This window comes from Carassius auratus, unplaced genomic scaffold (genome assembly GCF_003368295.1).
Source record: "Carassius auratus strain Wakin unplaced genomic scaffold, ASM336829v1 scaf_tig00013598, whole genome shotgun sequence".
In the NCBI taxonomy this organism is placed as follows: domain Eukaryota; kingdom Metazoa; phylum Chordata; class Actinopteri; order Cypriniformes; family Cyprinidae; genus Carassius; species Carassius auratus.
The window spans coordinates 66,816-82,058 of NW_020524419.1; the positions used below are offsets into that span (position 1 = coordinate 66,816).

The 15,243-nt window shown below is 36.0% G+C and overlaps 1 protein-coding gene across 3 annotated transcripts in view; it reads left to right on the forward strand.

Annotated features, from left to right (window-relative positions):
• LOC113074072 (serine/threonine-protein kinase LMTK1-like) overlaps positions 1 to 15,243 on the forward strand; it is a 47,896-nt gene that overhangs the window by 3,262 nt on the left and 29,391 nt on the right. The window contains exon 1 of one of the 3 annotated variants that reach the window (XM_026246783.1): positions 6,752 to 7,344. The exons of the other annotated variants lie outside the window; for them this stretch is intronic. The gene's annotated coding sequence lies outside the window, so the exon portion shown is untranslated. Of the gene's footprint in view, positions 1 to 6,751; positions 7,345 to 15,243 lie in introns of those variants that run through there. 3 annotated transcript variants of the gene reach the window in all.

Consider the following 15,243-nt stretch of genomic DNA (forward strand, 5'->3'; position numbering starts at 1 on the left):
TAGTGATGGTTATTTACCATGCAGATCTCTCAAGGCCAGGCTCTATTCATGTGTCCTAAAGTCACATGCATCACGGATGTGGTTGACCTGGAACTGTCTGTGAACTGGGCTTTACTGTTCCCTGGCCACAACAACACAATCCTCAGACACTGTTAGAGGATGATTGCACAATACTTCAAGGCCTGCCTGTGGTTGTGACTTTTTACTACCGTTTTCTGTAAGTTTATGAGGGTTTTGTTTAATCCCAGACTCTCTCTGATTCCAGTTCGCTTTGAAGTTTTGCTTTTTAAGATGATTAGCAAATAAATACCCCTTGCACACAAGAATGGTTATAAGTGTTTGTGTTGGACAAACAGCACTTATGTGAAGTGTCTGATGAAGGTCTCATAAGAATTAATTGAGATAAAAATAAGATTCGCTGAGACATTTTTCTTACCCACAGGGCATCCCGGATATACGTAGATGAGTTTGTTTCTTTATCAAAACAAAAGTTGAGCATAACATCATTTGCTCACCGATGGATCCTGTGCAGTGAATGGGTGTTGTCCAAACAGCTGATAAAAATATGATCCACAAGTAATCCACACAACTCCAGGCCATCAGTGAATGTCAAGGACTTCAACCAGTGCTCATTCAATCTGAATTTTTATTCTTAATATGGATGCTATTTGGAAATTCTGTGGATTTCTGCTGTATATTTTGTTTTCTTTTGTCTGATGATATTAAGGGTTTGAGTGCTCCCTGTAACGAACATGCTACTTTTGCCGACAGATCGATGCTGAGTTGATAAAGCTATTAATTGTGTGCATCAGGAAGCTGTTTAAAGCACACTCTTTAGACCGCAGTCTACATCTTCTGTTGCTTTGCGGATGAATTACTTATGCAGGCTTCAGTAACAGGGCGACAGAAGGTTGCTGGCTTTTTTACCTGCTCAGAATCAGTACCATGGACAGGGTCATGTCTGGATTCAAGATTTTATTGAAAATCATGGTGATTTGCTGAAGTTAAGAAAGTAAACAAAATGCAATTAAAAAGCTCAAAGCTGTATTTCAGGCCTATTCAGAACCATAAGATCACGAGATTTACAACCAGGGCCTGAAGTACATGAGCTACTTCTTTCCACACTTGTAAAAATGAAGGTTTGTTAAAGTCACCAAAAATCTAAATGGACAATTCTTACTTTAAAATGGAATATGTATCTGTTATTTGTCTGTGCAAATCATTTTATTAAAAATGCATGTGGCCTTGTAATATTTTATTCAAAAATGTCCCCTCCCTCTTTTCTCTGATGTGTTGTTCACTGGGACGGCCTGTCAATAGCAATAGCAAATGACAACAATCGATCCAATCAATTTCTGATGGACAAAATCAAGTCCCACTCATCCCACTTTTCCTTTTTTTTTATTCGAGTAGCTGTTGTTTTTTACACACACACAAACACACACACACACACACACACACACACACACACACACACACACACACATATATAAAAGACCATGGAAAATTAGGTAATACTTTATTTTAAAGACCAATCGCACTATTAACCAGTTGTTTATTAGCATGCATAAAACTAGTATATTGACTGTTTATAAAATACTTACCCTATACCTAAAAACTACTATTAGTAGTATTAGTAATATTACTACTAATAAGATACAGATTAGGAGTTTATTGAATTAAAACTCTTAATAGTTAATAGTGAACATATGTTCCCTAATCTAAAAGGCTAAAAAGTGATTGGTACTGAATGTACTTTTGACAACACTACTGTACATTATAATGTTGTGTTGCCTAAATTCACCAGGAACAGTTTAAATGATTTAAATTTTCATTTTAATCCACTTTGACAATATCTAGAATTTGTAGTAAATCTGTACATTCACTGGATTAGAGATGCATCTTGCAGTATTTTTTTTTTTTTTTTGAAGCACAGGCACATATATAGATATCTAAAGAAACACAGACCTTAAAAGAGTTCTCCAACACCATCTTTTGAAGTTCTTCTATGATATCAAGCCACAGATCTATTTTCTGAACCTTTATTGCGTTCATGTGCAGCAGAAATATGATAATATCTGGAGAAAAACATATATAGCACCCTTAAGCAGTAGTTCAGGAAGAAAGGATGCTGCCTTTACTGTCTTTCTGGCTTATGCTGATATTGTTTCCTGACAGTGCTGAACAGATTTCATAAATCAAACTTTAAGCCAAGTAACACAATCCTCTGAGGCGCTAGTCAAACAATAAAACTTGGAGCGAAGCGTCAGGGGGCACCACAATACTTTAATCCGGCCCAGACACCATTCTCAGATTGTATTTCTGTTAAGATTTGGCTTAGTCCACTAAGTAATTTCTATTATAAAAGAAGAGAGCAATATTCCCAGTGCATTCCACTTGGATATACTTTTTAAACTTGTCTGCCTTAAAATGAAGATTGGATTTTGTAAATACTGCTATGTCTCCCTTCCCAAACACACACTTATAGTCCAATTCATTTGACTGCCTCTTACTGACAGATAAGTTCTGCAGTATTTATTGCACCACCTTATCCTGACCTCGTCTGGGTGAATGCTGCATGCCATGTGAGGTGGCCTGGAAGAAGACTGCAGTGGGTTGATGTCTTTAAGAGGATGTGGGGAGATTTATGAAACATCTACTGTATGATCAGGTACAGTGGAGGTGTAAAATTTAATAACAGTCAAGGTTAGGCAAGGTAAATTTGTTCAAGTACTTTGGAAGAAACAGAATCTGTCTTTCAGTCAATGCCAGGTTTAGTCTTGTAGTGTGCACTGAGCATATGTGTATGTTGTAGTGCATGAGAGAAGAACTGTAATTCATCAAAATAAGGAACTACACAGGATTGTGCAACTGTGCAAACAGGCAGCAGGATGAAAGAGATCCTTATGTTTTTATTCAATGCTATATATCAGTCATATTTATGGAAGCCCTTTTCCACCACTGAATAATAAAAAAAAAAAGGTAATTGCGACCTTTTTTCTCAGTAACTTTTTTTTGTCAATTGCATGATATAAACTCGCAATTGCGAGTTAAAAAGTCATAATTGGGAGATATAATCATGCAAGTCCGATAAAGTCAAAATTCCATGATATAAACTCGCAAATGCATGTAATAAATTCAGAATTGCGAGATATAAACACAATTTCAAAAAAAAAATGTGGTTTTAACAACACAATTTATAACACAATTGTCAGTTTATATCACGCAATTTTGAGAAAAAAAGTTTTAAAAGTTTTGAGATATAAAGTGTTTATATCTCGCAAATCTGACTTTATATGTTGTAATTCTGACTTTATAACTCACAATTGCGAGTTTATATCTCATAATTCTATGAAAAAAGAATTCAGTGGCGGAACATACATGTCATGTCTTCCATACATATCTGTGGTGAGGGTTTCCTTGTATGATGTAGGTATGATCTTCAGGCGTTTAGAGGAAAATCAAGTGAGATTTTAATCTTTTTTGATAGAATATAGTTTAAGTATATTTATTGGCATGTGTGTGTTTGTGTTGAGGTATAAATGTGAGTTTCAGTTTTAAATTTGTTTCTTATTATGTGTGCGTGTGTGTTTTGTCTTTGGATTTTGTTTTCTTATCTGTGTCACACATGTTGTTCCTGAGAGGGAATGGTCACAGAAAAACACATCGCCTACCTCCTTCCTGAATGCGTCTCAGCACACACACAAACACACACACACACACTTAGAAACAAATTAGTGTTCTTCTGTAGGGACATGAAATGAACAGCAATGCAAAGATACAGCACTAAAAATAAACGACTTTGAGTAATTAATTATGAATTATCTAGGGACGGAAACAACTCAACAAAGCTGGTGTTCTGGTCAAAGGATCTATTTCAAAACCCAGTGAGCTGGAACATAAACAGCATTGTAAGCCCTCATAGATGTGTTCCCCACACAAAGTCCGTTTCAAATGATAAGCAAAATTATAAATCACCTTGGCATATATCATCCATGGAGAAGGTAATTCAATTCAGTGAACTCAGTGAAGGAAATCCATTCGAAATTTAAAAATTTTTTTTTTTTACAATTAACATAATACCAAAGCTTATTGCTAAAATTACTAAATCTAATTAATTAAAAACATTTTTTTTTCATATTCTTTGCAGTATTATGCTAAAAGGCTGTGTATACAAACAGTTAATTGGTATTAATTTGAATAGAGGAAAGTGCAATGCACAATATTCTGTAATAAGTCTTGCTTTCTACTAAGCCAATCGGACTTTACCAATTAGTGAAGTCATGCTTTTTCTAATGCTTAAGAAAAAACATTTATGAGATCAGATTCCAAATATGTTATTTAAATATTTGGCAATTAGTTTTTGAGATTTGAATGTTTCCATATTCAAGTAGAAAGGAGCTGGTCTTGCATGTGCCCTAGAGGCATTGCAAATATGGCTGCCGTTGAAATCAATTTGAGTCGAGTTTGTTTGTTATCCTAAACACAAAAGTAGATATTTTGAAGAACGTTGGTAACCATAGTTGATGGTAGCCATTGACATAGTACTTATTCTAAACTTTCAGTGACTGTTTGCCTTATTTACAAAAATTCATTCACCACCAGCAGATGTAAACAGCTTCTGAGAAGAGGCATTTAAGATTGCTTGCTCCCCATCACCCGTCAAGCCCCACTGATTCCTGTGGTTACGAGAACTATTGGTTGCCATCTGTGCTGAACTAGTGGTTCTGTGCAATGAAAAGAGCCACTTGCTGTTTACCCTCAACCCTCATTCAAACTTCATCAAGAAACATTCCTTCTCCGAATCACCACATGGTTCAATGTCTTCATTCTTTCAGGCGTTTCAACACCCAATAGTAATTTGGCAAAATATATCGCTCTCTCACTCTCTTGGTGGTTTTGTCGTTTCACTCACTCAGTGGTGGACAGAAGGCAGCTGTCAGCATCAATTCTTCTCTAGGGCAGTGTACAGACCACATCACTTTTCCACTGATTCAGCATTGATGGTTTAATGAAAGGATGTTTTTTTGTTTACTTCTCTTCTCTGTGCTTGTGTGTATTACTGCGTAGGCCATGATAAGGCTTTCTTGGGATCTCTACACTTTTTCACACGTTCTGCTGTGACTGTGGTGAGAAATCTGTGCAAATATGATCAAATGTGTTAAACGGAGTGGAGCTAAAACATTAATGATAACTGAATGCATTACCGCATGGGAAATTCATCTCACAATTGTTTCCATTAGCGCTTGCAAAGAGCATGTTGCTAAGCTAACTACGTGAGAAATATATGAAAGTACAGCACACATAAACGATAAATATATAAATGTGTGCTACTGTATGCAGTTTCCTCTCAAAATAAACACACAACAAAAATGACAGCAGTGAGAAAGCAGCAGTTAAGAAAGCATTAGTCTCAGCCAGAGCTTTACACATCGGTCTGTTATTGTAGCGACAAACTGTGATTGGTTGTTTGACATGTCAGTCAAGCGGCCTCATGGGCGGGCCTTGGCCAATGAAAGCTGCCATGAATTCCAGCCGTCAGTCTGAAGGTCTAGCTACATGAGACTAAGAAAGCATCTGATGGAGCAACAAAGCGATGTGGATATGTTTGCACCAGTTCTGCAGTTCACCAGCATCACGTCGACAGATGAAGTGATTAAAATTACAGTTATGATAGTTTGATTCTGAAGTTTATTTGAAATACAATAGATTAATTATAGATTGAATTAGTCCCTTTTCTTTAGTACTTATAGTGCAAATAGTACTTTTGGAATTAACCTAAACATAAGCATTTGTTTAATGTATCGAAGAACAGAAGTGAGGCTCTTGGGAGTGTATGTAAATGTCATTGGCAATAAAAAAAGTGATTAATGCATTACAGTTCTTGTAGTTTCATTTATTGCCCTTTTAAGGCTGAAGACTGATAAATGAACAATATTAAAATGAAAAGTTCATTAATTTAAGATCTGCTAGATTAAATTTACAACTGATATCAAATTGTATAAAAAAATTATAAAGATTAACTATAGATGGCAAACAGGATAATTTTTTCATCCTATTGTGCTCACCTACACTAAAATGTATATTAAAAATTTAAAGAAAAACATTATTTGTGAAGTTTGCTCGCAATTTCTGTATAAAGATTGCTTAAAAGCCATTATTTTTGGTAGGCAGAGCCAGACTTTTTCCTCTTGATATCCCCTTAACTCAAAAAAGGCCAAACTGGGACAAATGTGAATCACTCCCCCCTTCCCACCACATGTAGGCCCAATATTCTCCGCTAAATGTCACTTGTCCTGTTTTCCCGTTGTCTCAGCTAGAGTCTGGTGCACTCTGCTCTATATCAGTGTGTAAAGGTCAATACTGTCGGGGAGCTGAACGAGTACCTCCACTAGCATTCCAGCGCTCATCGTTTATTCTCTGATTCCCACTTATACAGGCTTATCCACTGAAGCGAATGGAGCCTGGTCTTGTTTTTTAGTGCGAGAGAGGGGAAAAAATGTGCTGCCCATCCAGATGACCCCAAGAAACATTGTCTGATGAATAATGTTCCCTGCCTGAACCGGTTTGGTTGTTGTGGTTAAAAAACTAAAACTATGAATTGAAATAAAGCTTAAATAAAGTTAATTATTAGATTATTAATTATTATTATTATTAATTATTAATCTTAAAATGTTGACTTGGCAACTAGAAAAAAAAAAGAAAAAAAAAAAAGAAGTACTAAAATGACTAAAAATAATAAGTCATTTAAAAAAATAATAAGTAACAAAAAGAAAAAAACTAGTTCAAAACATTCACTGTAATAGTTTATTAAATAACAATAAAATAATGCTGTTCTGGAAGAATGCTAACCGTACTTACTAGATTTTTATTGCAGTAGTGTCAAGATTGGCCGAACACCAACTCTGCAAAGCTGTCAGCACCTGGTCACAGAAGTGAAAGGCATTGTGGGTATGTGTGACTATGTATGCGTGCCTTTAAAGTGTATAAACATGAGGAAAAGAACAGCTCAGCTGGAAACTTAGGCTGTGCTGAAACAGGAGGAGGAAGAGAGAAATGGAGGCTAAAAATAGGGACACAGGTGGCCCTCCCTCCCCTCTGTGCTTCCTTCCTATCAGGCATCAACGCGATTGTTAAAATACGCTCTCTTGCAGACACTGCCCACTCCTAGTAGAGGACGAGGCGATAACTTTTGATGCCACAACAGTGTTGTGCCACGGCTTCATAAAGTCCAGCTCTCGTCCCGAAGGCCTCCTGTCTGATGAGTTTTGGAATGAATGTCCATGTCCGGAGCCCTGTGGGGAGTCATATGTCTTTTGGACAACACCTACTACTGAATTCAAGGTTGTTTTTTGGTAGTTTCTTTTTAAACATTAATCTGCAGAGAGTCAGAGTGTATCAAAGAAATACAAAAGAGATGCTTGAAGAGTGCCAACAATGGCGTACTTAAAAAAGCAGTTCTTGAAATTAAAGTCCTGGTGGGGCATTGTATTTTAAAGTTAAACAGTATGTGTCATGAAAAGACAAATCTCAATGCTTTTGTATGCCTTGTTGAATATGACAACAGCACTTTGCAGAAATAACCTAGAGGGAACTGCTTCATCAGCTTTCTTATTTATTCACATTTACCCATTATATACTCTCTGCTTCATCTAGTTAACCTCTTGTTTGATAATGCTATGGAAAATTGATGACAGTCTACTCTTTCTTCATATTTTTGATGTGTGGTTTTGTTCTCTGTAAGTTAAAGTCACTTGCCTCTTCAATCCCCATATCAGTAAATCAGCTTGACTTGCTTATTTCCCCTTCTCCCATCTCAATTGACTTTGCCTCGCTTTGCTTCCTACTCTAAAAATTCAACTTTTTTCTAGGATAAAATATGGCCAAGTAATAGTGACATTGTTTTGGTGCTTACATATAGTAAATGTAGGGAAAAGTCAATGTAGATGTTGCTTTCCTTTCCTTTGTTTTTTTTTTTTTTTTTTTTAATACATAAGTATACAAGCCTGTTTCCCACTTATGTAAATGTGAGAATAAAAGTCATATTGTGAAATTTGTAATCACATTTAGAAAATACAGTATTAGGTTGTGATTAATTGGTAGATATAAACTTGTAATCATGTATAAACATAGCCACAATAAAATAATGTTACAATTGCACTTCTGCCTCTGAACAAACAAACAAACAAATAAATTGGGGATCAGTCAAAACACTGATCATTAAAAAAAATATGAATGATTTCTGAAGGATCATGTGACACCGACGACTGGAGTAATAATGCTGAAAATTCAAATTAGCAACACAGAAATAAATTACTTTTTAAAATATATTCAAATAGAAATTTTTAAATTGTAATAATATTTCATAAGTCTTGGTAAGCATGAAAGATTCTTACCAACCCCAAAGCTTTAAACGGTAATATACATGTTACCTTTTAGGTGAAAATAGGCTTATACATTGGTGACATTGGGGTAATCCAAAACTAACTTAAAGAGAAATTAGATTATGTAATTATCGTCATATTAAAATATTAAGCTACTGATATTAGTAATATAAAAGCTTTTAAAAGTAACCCCCCATCTGTGATGATTAAATGTAAATCAGCCACACTGCACCACGGTGAGTGTCTTGTGTGGTTAGAGGACGCTCACACAGCACAGGTTAAGCTGAGCGGCGCTGCACCTGAGGCTCTCTGCAGTCACTGTGTGTTATAAGCAGCACCTCTTGCATTGTCTTTCATCAGAATACAGCAGTGCACCACAAAGGCTATATCGCCGCAATGTGTCTAGTCATGAACCTCTCTTGTGAAGTCATGAGCTCACTATCGAGGCAGTGACATGGGTTTGTTATGACAGCTGAAGATTTAGAGCTTTTTCTCTTGATATCTTATCTGTTATTTCTATCGTTTCTTCTGTTGCCCGTTTTCAATAGCAGAGAGTGCTGAAACTGCAGCCTTGAGTATCCATCTCAAGTGTCCATCTTTGGACAGCTTTGTAATAAAGAGGATCTTGGTGCTCATAAAACGAAATGCTGTAAGTCACGTACTCACTACAGTTGAATACACTTGTCACTCTTAATGCTTTGTTTGTTTGTTTACAGGAGTGACAGCTGCATTTTGCAGTTGAATGTACTCCCAAAAATTCCGATTGACAACATGATTTTTTTATTCTAGACACTACTAGAAACTTTCATAAATACGGTAGTTTAAAGGAAATTGCAAGTATCCCTGAATGAAACATACACTTTTTAATAAAAAGACAAAAAGTTTTTTTTTTGGTAAAAAGTACTGCATTAATATTTCATTGAAATAGTTATTTTGGACATACTATGACCATCCATTTGACATTTTATTTATTGGTATTAATACAAATATTGCTCATTCTTACCTTGAGCTCATGGATTTCATTGGTCTTATACAGCTTAGCAATAAATAAATAAAAGGTTCAAATAATTCAGTGCACCTGAAGCTCAAAACAGGTCTGGAAATACTGCATATTAATATTCCTGGACCTCCACATAGCCACTCTTTATTGTCAAGATTTCCAATTTGTTGTCATTTAAACAGGATGCAATATTGCAGTCCGTTTGCTTCACATTCTTTTTCTTTAAACCATGTATGTATGGGTATGATCATCAAATATTAGTGGATGGGAAACACTGTCAGGTTCCACAGTTACTGTACAATAAATTATTTTTCTCTATACACGCCACAACTCCAGGTTTATCAGCTGTTGTCTACTTGTCTTTAAAGGTGAAAGGAATTGGTTGGAACTAGCGTTAATGTGAATACATTTGAGTTTGGTTTATCTACAAACTTGTTTAGTATTTCCGAATAACAAACCTTGGATTACTAAACATGTTAAAAGTTTGATTAATCTGAGGATATTTATTATAAACAAGGTGAAGTATTCGGTACAGAGAGGCCCATAAATCAGTGAGTAGGAGATTATCCAAATTGCGGTATAAGAAAAAAGGTAGAAACCATGTTTATAAATAGGAAATCTAATTTAGCTTGGGATGGAGTGAAGTCTATAATTGGAACTAAACAGAAGACTAAAAGTATTTTTTTAGGTGGGAAATCTGACCATGAATTAGCTGATAATTTTCATTTATTTTATACACATTTTGATTCTCAGGATTTTACATCCGAATTGTTGAAGAATGGTGGGAATGTTGTGACTCTGGACACTTCTGTTAAATTTCAAATTAGTGAAGCTGATGTACATTTAAATGTACATTTAATCATTTAGCTGACACTTTTATCCAAAGCGGCAATCATACCATCAAGAGAACAACAACAGTATACAAGTGCCAATGCAAGTCTCAGTAAGTCTAGCACAGAACACATAGCTATGTGTTTTTTTTTCAAGAATAGACTAGAATAGAATAGAAAATAAAAGGTAAGTGTAAGTATTAGTTGGTCAAGTGCTGGTGAAAAGATGTGTTTTAGATGTTTTTTGAAAATGAGTAAAGACTCAAATTGACATTGGGAAGGCATTCCAGCAACTGGGCACAGTCCAGGAAAAGGTCTGTGAGAGTGATTTTAAACCCCTTTGAGATGGCACCACAAGACACCGTTCACTTGCAGAATGGAAGCTTCTGAGGGGCGCATAAGTTTGAACTAGTGAGTTGAGGTATATACGTGGCGTGCCAGTGGTCGTCTTGCATCAGTACCTTGAATTTGATGTGAGCGGCTACTGGTAGCCAGTGTAACCTGATGAGGAGAGGAGTAACATGAGCTTTTTTTTTTTTTGGCTCATTTAAGACAACTCTCACTGCTGAATTCTGGATAAATTGCAGAGGCTTGATAGTACATGCAGGAAGGCCCACCAGGAGAGAATTACAATAGTCCAGTCTGGAGAGAACAAGAGCTTTGACAAGAAGTTATGTGGCTTGCTCTGACATGAAGGGTCTAATCTTCCTAATGTTGTATAAGGCAAATCTGCAGGACCGGGTCGTTGCTACATTATGGTCTGTGAAGCTGATGATCGATCACAACTCCTAGGTTTCTTGTCCTGGAAGGAGTTATGGTTGACGAACCTGCAGTATAGAGTAGTTGTGATGAAACAATGGGTTAGCTGGAATCACAAGCAGTTCTGTCTCAGTAAGGTTGAACTGAAGGTGATGGTGAAGGTGCAATGCAAGCAGCTACCATCAGATCATTTGGTTGGAATGAGAAGTAGAGCTGAGTGTCATCAGCATAGCAGTGATAGGAAAAATCATGCTTCTGAATGACAGATCCTAATGACATCATGTAAAATGTAGAAGAGAAGTGGTCCAAGCACTGAGCCTTGAGGAACCCCAATAGCAAGGAGTTGTGACTTAGAAACCTCTACCCTCCAAGAAACCCTGAAGGATCTACCTGAAAGTAATTTAAACCACAGGAGTGCGGTTCCAGAGATGCCCATCTTTCTGAGGGTGGACAGTAGAATCTGGTGGTTAACCATGTCAAAAGCAGCAGACAGATCGAGAGCAGGGTAGTCTCAGTTGAATGGCAGCTTTGGAAGCCATATTGGTTGCTGTCCAGGAGGATGTTCTGTACAAGAAACAGAGAGAGTTGGTTGAACACAACTCGCTCAAGTGTCTTTGCAATGAATGGAAGAAGTGATTCTAGTCTGTAGCTTTCTAAAAGTGCTGGATTAAGAGATGGTTTCTTAAGTGAGAGTATGACTGAAGAAGAAATAGCCTGAGGGAGGTGAGTGGGGATAAGATCAAGTGGACAAGTAGGAGGATGATTGGAAAAGATAAGTTTTGAAACGTCCACCTCTGAGAGTGGAGAGAAAGGAGGAGAGAGTATGTATTAGTCGTTATGAAGTTATCATCAGTCTGCGGTGTGGAGAATTGGTCACTGGTTCTTGTTTTATTTGTGAAGAAAACTGCAAAGTCATCAGCTGTAAGACTTGATGGAGGAGGGGGAGGAGGACAAAGAAGAGAAGATAAAGTTTTGACTGTGCAAGAGTATATGTAGCTGTTTTGATCTGGTTAAAGTAAGGAAGAGTCCAGGCCCTGATCTTATTTGTGGACGACTGTTGAGAAATTGCGCAGAGCAGCTTTCAGGGATTTATTCATTTATTTTTAATAAAGCAATACAACTTTCTAAAGTCCCTCGTCTCTGGAAAGATTCCATAGTAGTGCCAATTGTGAAAAAAAGAAATCCTATTTCTTTTAAAGATTACAGGCCTGGTGCACTTACTTCCCTGGTTATGAAAAAAGTTAGGAAGGGGATTTTAACCTTAACACAGTCAGCACTTGATCCTATGTAGTTTGCGTACAGGATCTGGTAGAGGAGTGGAAGATGCCACTTACCTTACAAAATTTGATTCTTAAACATTTGGAAGGTAAAAATAATTGTGTATGATTGCTCTTTATTGATTTTTCTTCTGCTTTTAATTGAGTTCAGCCTCATATTTTGGCCAGGAAACTTGTTGAAAATTAATATTTAGACTTTTGTGTGTTGGTTGTTGGACTTTTTAACTAGCAGATCCCAAAGAGTACGTGTTAATGGAATGTTGTCCAATACATTGTTGTCCTCTGCTGGTACCCCACAGGTTTGTGTTTCGTCCCTTCTCTTGTTTTCTTTATATACTGATGATTGTCAGAGTGTTTTTGAGTGGAGACACATAATTAAATTTGCAGATGATTTTGTGATTGTGTCTCTCCTCATTGAGTTAGATGGGAGTAGATCATTCAAGCTCTTCAACGTACTGTATGTATTTTCTAAGGAAATTTTCATGTGGATGTGTATGGAGTGAGTTTTGGTTCTTTATTACATGCGAGAAAATAAAAGATCTGAGAGAAAAAAAAAAGTTTGAGAGAAAAAGTTATCACACTGATAGCAAAAAAACATTTCATGAGAGAAAAAAGAATATTTGAGAGAAAAAGTTTTCATGCCAATAGCAAAAAATAATAATATTCGAGACTAAAAAAAGTTTTGAGAGAAAGTATTTTCTCATAGAACATAAAAAAATATACATTTGAAATTTTTAAAATTATTTCTGAGAAAAAAAATCTCTCTCAAAATACTTTGAAAAAAACTCTCAAATATATATGTTTTGCTATCAGTGTGAAAATATTTTCTCTAAAAAAAAAAAGTGTTTCTCTCGAAACGCTTTTCTTTGCTCTTGATGCAATTTCTTGCTCTCGTGTCAGGATTTTGCTTTCACTGTGAGAATTGTGTCATGGGCGGGGCCACGTTCCTATTGGCCAGTCGTGTGAGCATCGTCTTGTCTTGGGAGTCGAACTGAATCATTACACCATTGTTCGGTTCACCTGCATAGATGCCGCCTCTGCCTTATGGATAGTTAAGTTGAGCAGTGAGCACGGACACTCCAATGTTTGGGTAAGATGATGACACACAGCTGGCTGAGCAAGTTCAGTATCACTGAAGATTAAACATTAAAAAATAGCACTCATATTCATGAATGAACGTGTATTATATTATTTGCTTGCTAATCGCTAGTAAAGCTAACCAGCCATCATGCTAGGTAAACTTGCAAACTCACCTGTTTTATACTATGTTTAAATCAAATGCCAAATTAATGTTTTGATTTAGATTTCACGCAGATGTTTTTTCTCAGAAATAATTTTTAAAATTTCAAATGTATATTTTTTTATGTTCTATGAGAAAATACTTTCTCTCAAAACTTTTTTTAGTCTCAAATATTATTATTTTTTGCTATTGGCATGAAAACTTTTTCTCTCAAATATTCTTTTTTCTCTCATGAAATGTTTTTTTGCTATCAGTGTGATAACTTTTTCTCTCAAACTTTTTTTTTTCTCTCAGATCTTTTATTTTCTCGCATGTAATAAAGACACATTTCTAACTCCATAGATGTGTCTTTTATGAAGATGTTTTATTGAATCTATCTTAAGTTTTTCTATTATTTGTTGGTATGGCAATTTGAATTTAGGGAACAGGGGTAAATTGAAAAGTATAGTTAAAATGTGCAGTAAGATAGTGGGGACTGTTTTAAGGGCTACCACACAAATTTAGGTGTTTAAAGTGACTAAGAAGGGCCAGTTAGTCCTTTCTGATGTCACTCATCCATTGTGTAATGAATTTAAACTGCTTCCTTCTGGGTGGAGATTTAAACTCCCTTTGTGCAAATCAAACAGATATAAAAATTCCTTTGTCCCTGCTACAATTTGGTTTTTAAGCGATTTATTATAAATGTATGTGTTTTATATTTGCGTGGTGTTGCTACTGTTAGTGCATGTGTACTGCTGTCTACACAAATAATTGCCTTTTAAGGACAACAAAGTTGAAGTAAGTAAGAATTTTCATTTTTGGGTGAACTATGCTTTAAACGTACTGCCTTTTGGTTATTACTGTATATAGTATGTATTAATGTCAGCTTTGTACTTTTTGCGATTGTAATTAGGTTTCAAAATTGATAAAAATTGGTGTTCATTTGTGAAGATTGACTTGTCATACTAAATGTAGAGCTTATTTTCTGCAATGCAAATGAATATTTATTAATATACCAATTAATATTTATTAAGACAAGTGGCTTTGGTGTTGCTGCAAACATGCAGATGCTATACATACCGCATTTTGCAGAAGTAGTATGTGATTCTGAACACCTGTGTCTCCACATGCGATATCCTTCTCTTATTTCAAAACGACAGGGAGATGTTGTATCACAGGTCCCAGGTGAGCCAAGCTTTATGTGTTTAGGACACTGCGAGAATGTTGGGTCCGATAGGGAAACCTGATGAAAGAGGGAGAGGGAAATTATAGAAAGAGCAGCTGTTAATGCATCAGCAGAAATGTGTCATCATTATGAAAGGTGGGGGCTGAGGAGAGATTTGACTAAAAGCGAAGAGCAATACAACATGATAGGTCAGCCAGCCTGTTACCATGGAGACGCAGGAGGGGGTGGGAGAAATGCTTTTGTACACCCAACACGTTGCTGACCGTGTCTCTGCATGTGGTGTTGTGTATACACACATGCTCCTCTGCTCCTTGGTCACATTGCCTCTGTTCCAAAACCTACATGGACAGCTTTATTAAGGCATCACAGCTGTTCTCCCAATTTGAAAACTGTTTTGGAAGAAATGTTATGCATTTTTTTTCTTTTTTTTTTCTTTTTTTTTTTTTACCTCATTTTGGCTAATTCTTTTACAGGAATGCATTTATCATTTGTGAAGTCAATCCATAGTGCATTGTGGTAAATCCAGTGAAATAATAATAAAAAAAAACTTAGAAATTGAGTATAATTTGTTTAATAGTTAAAATTATT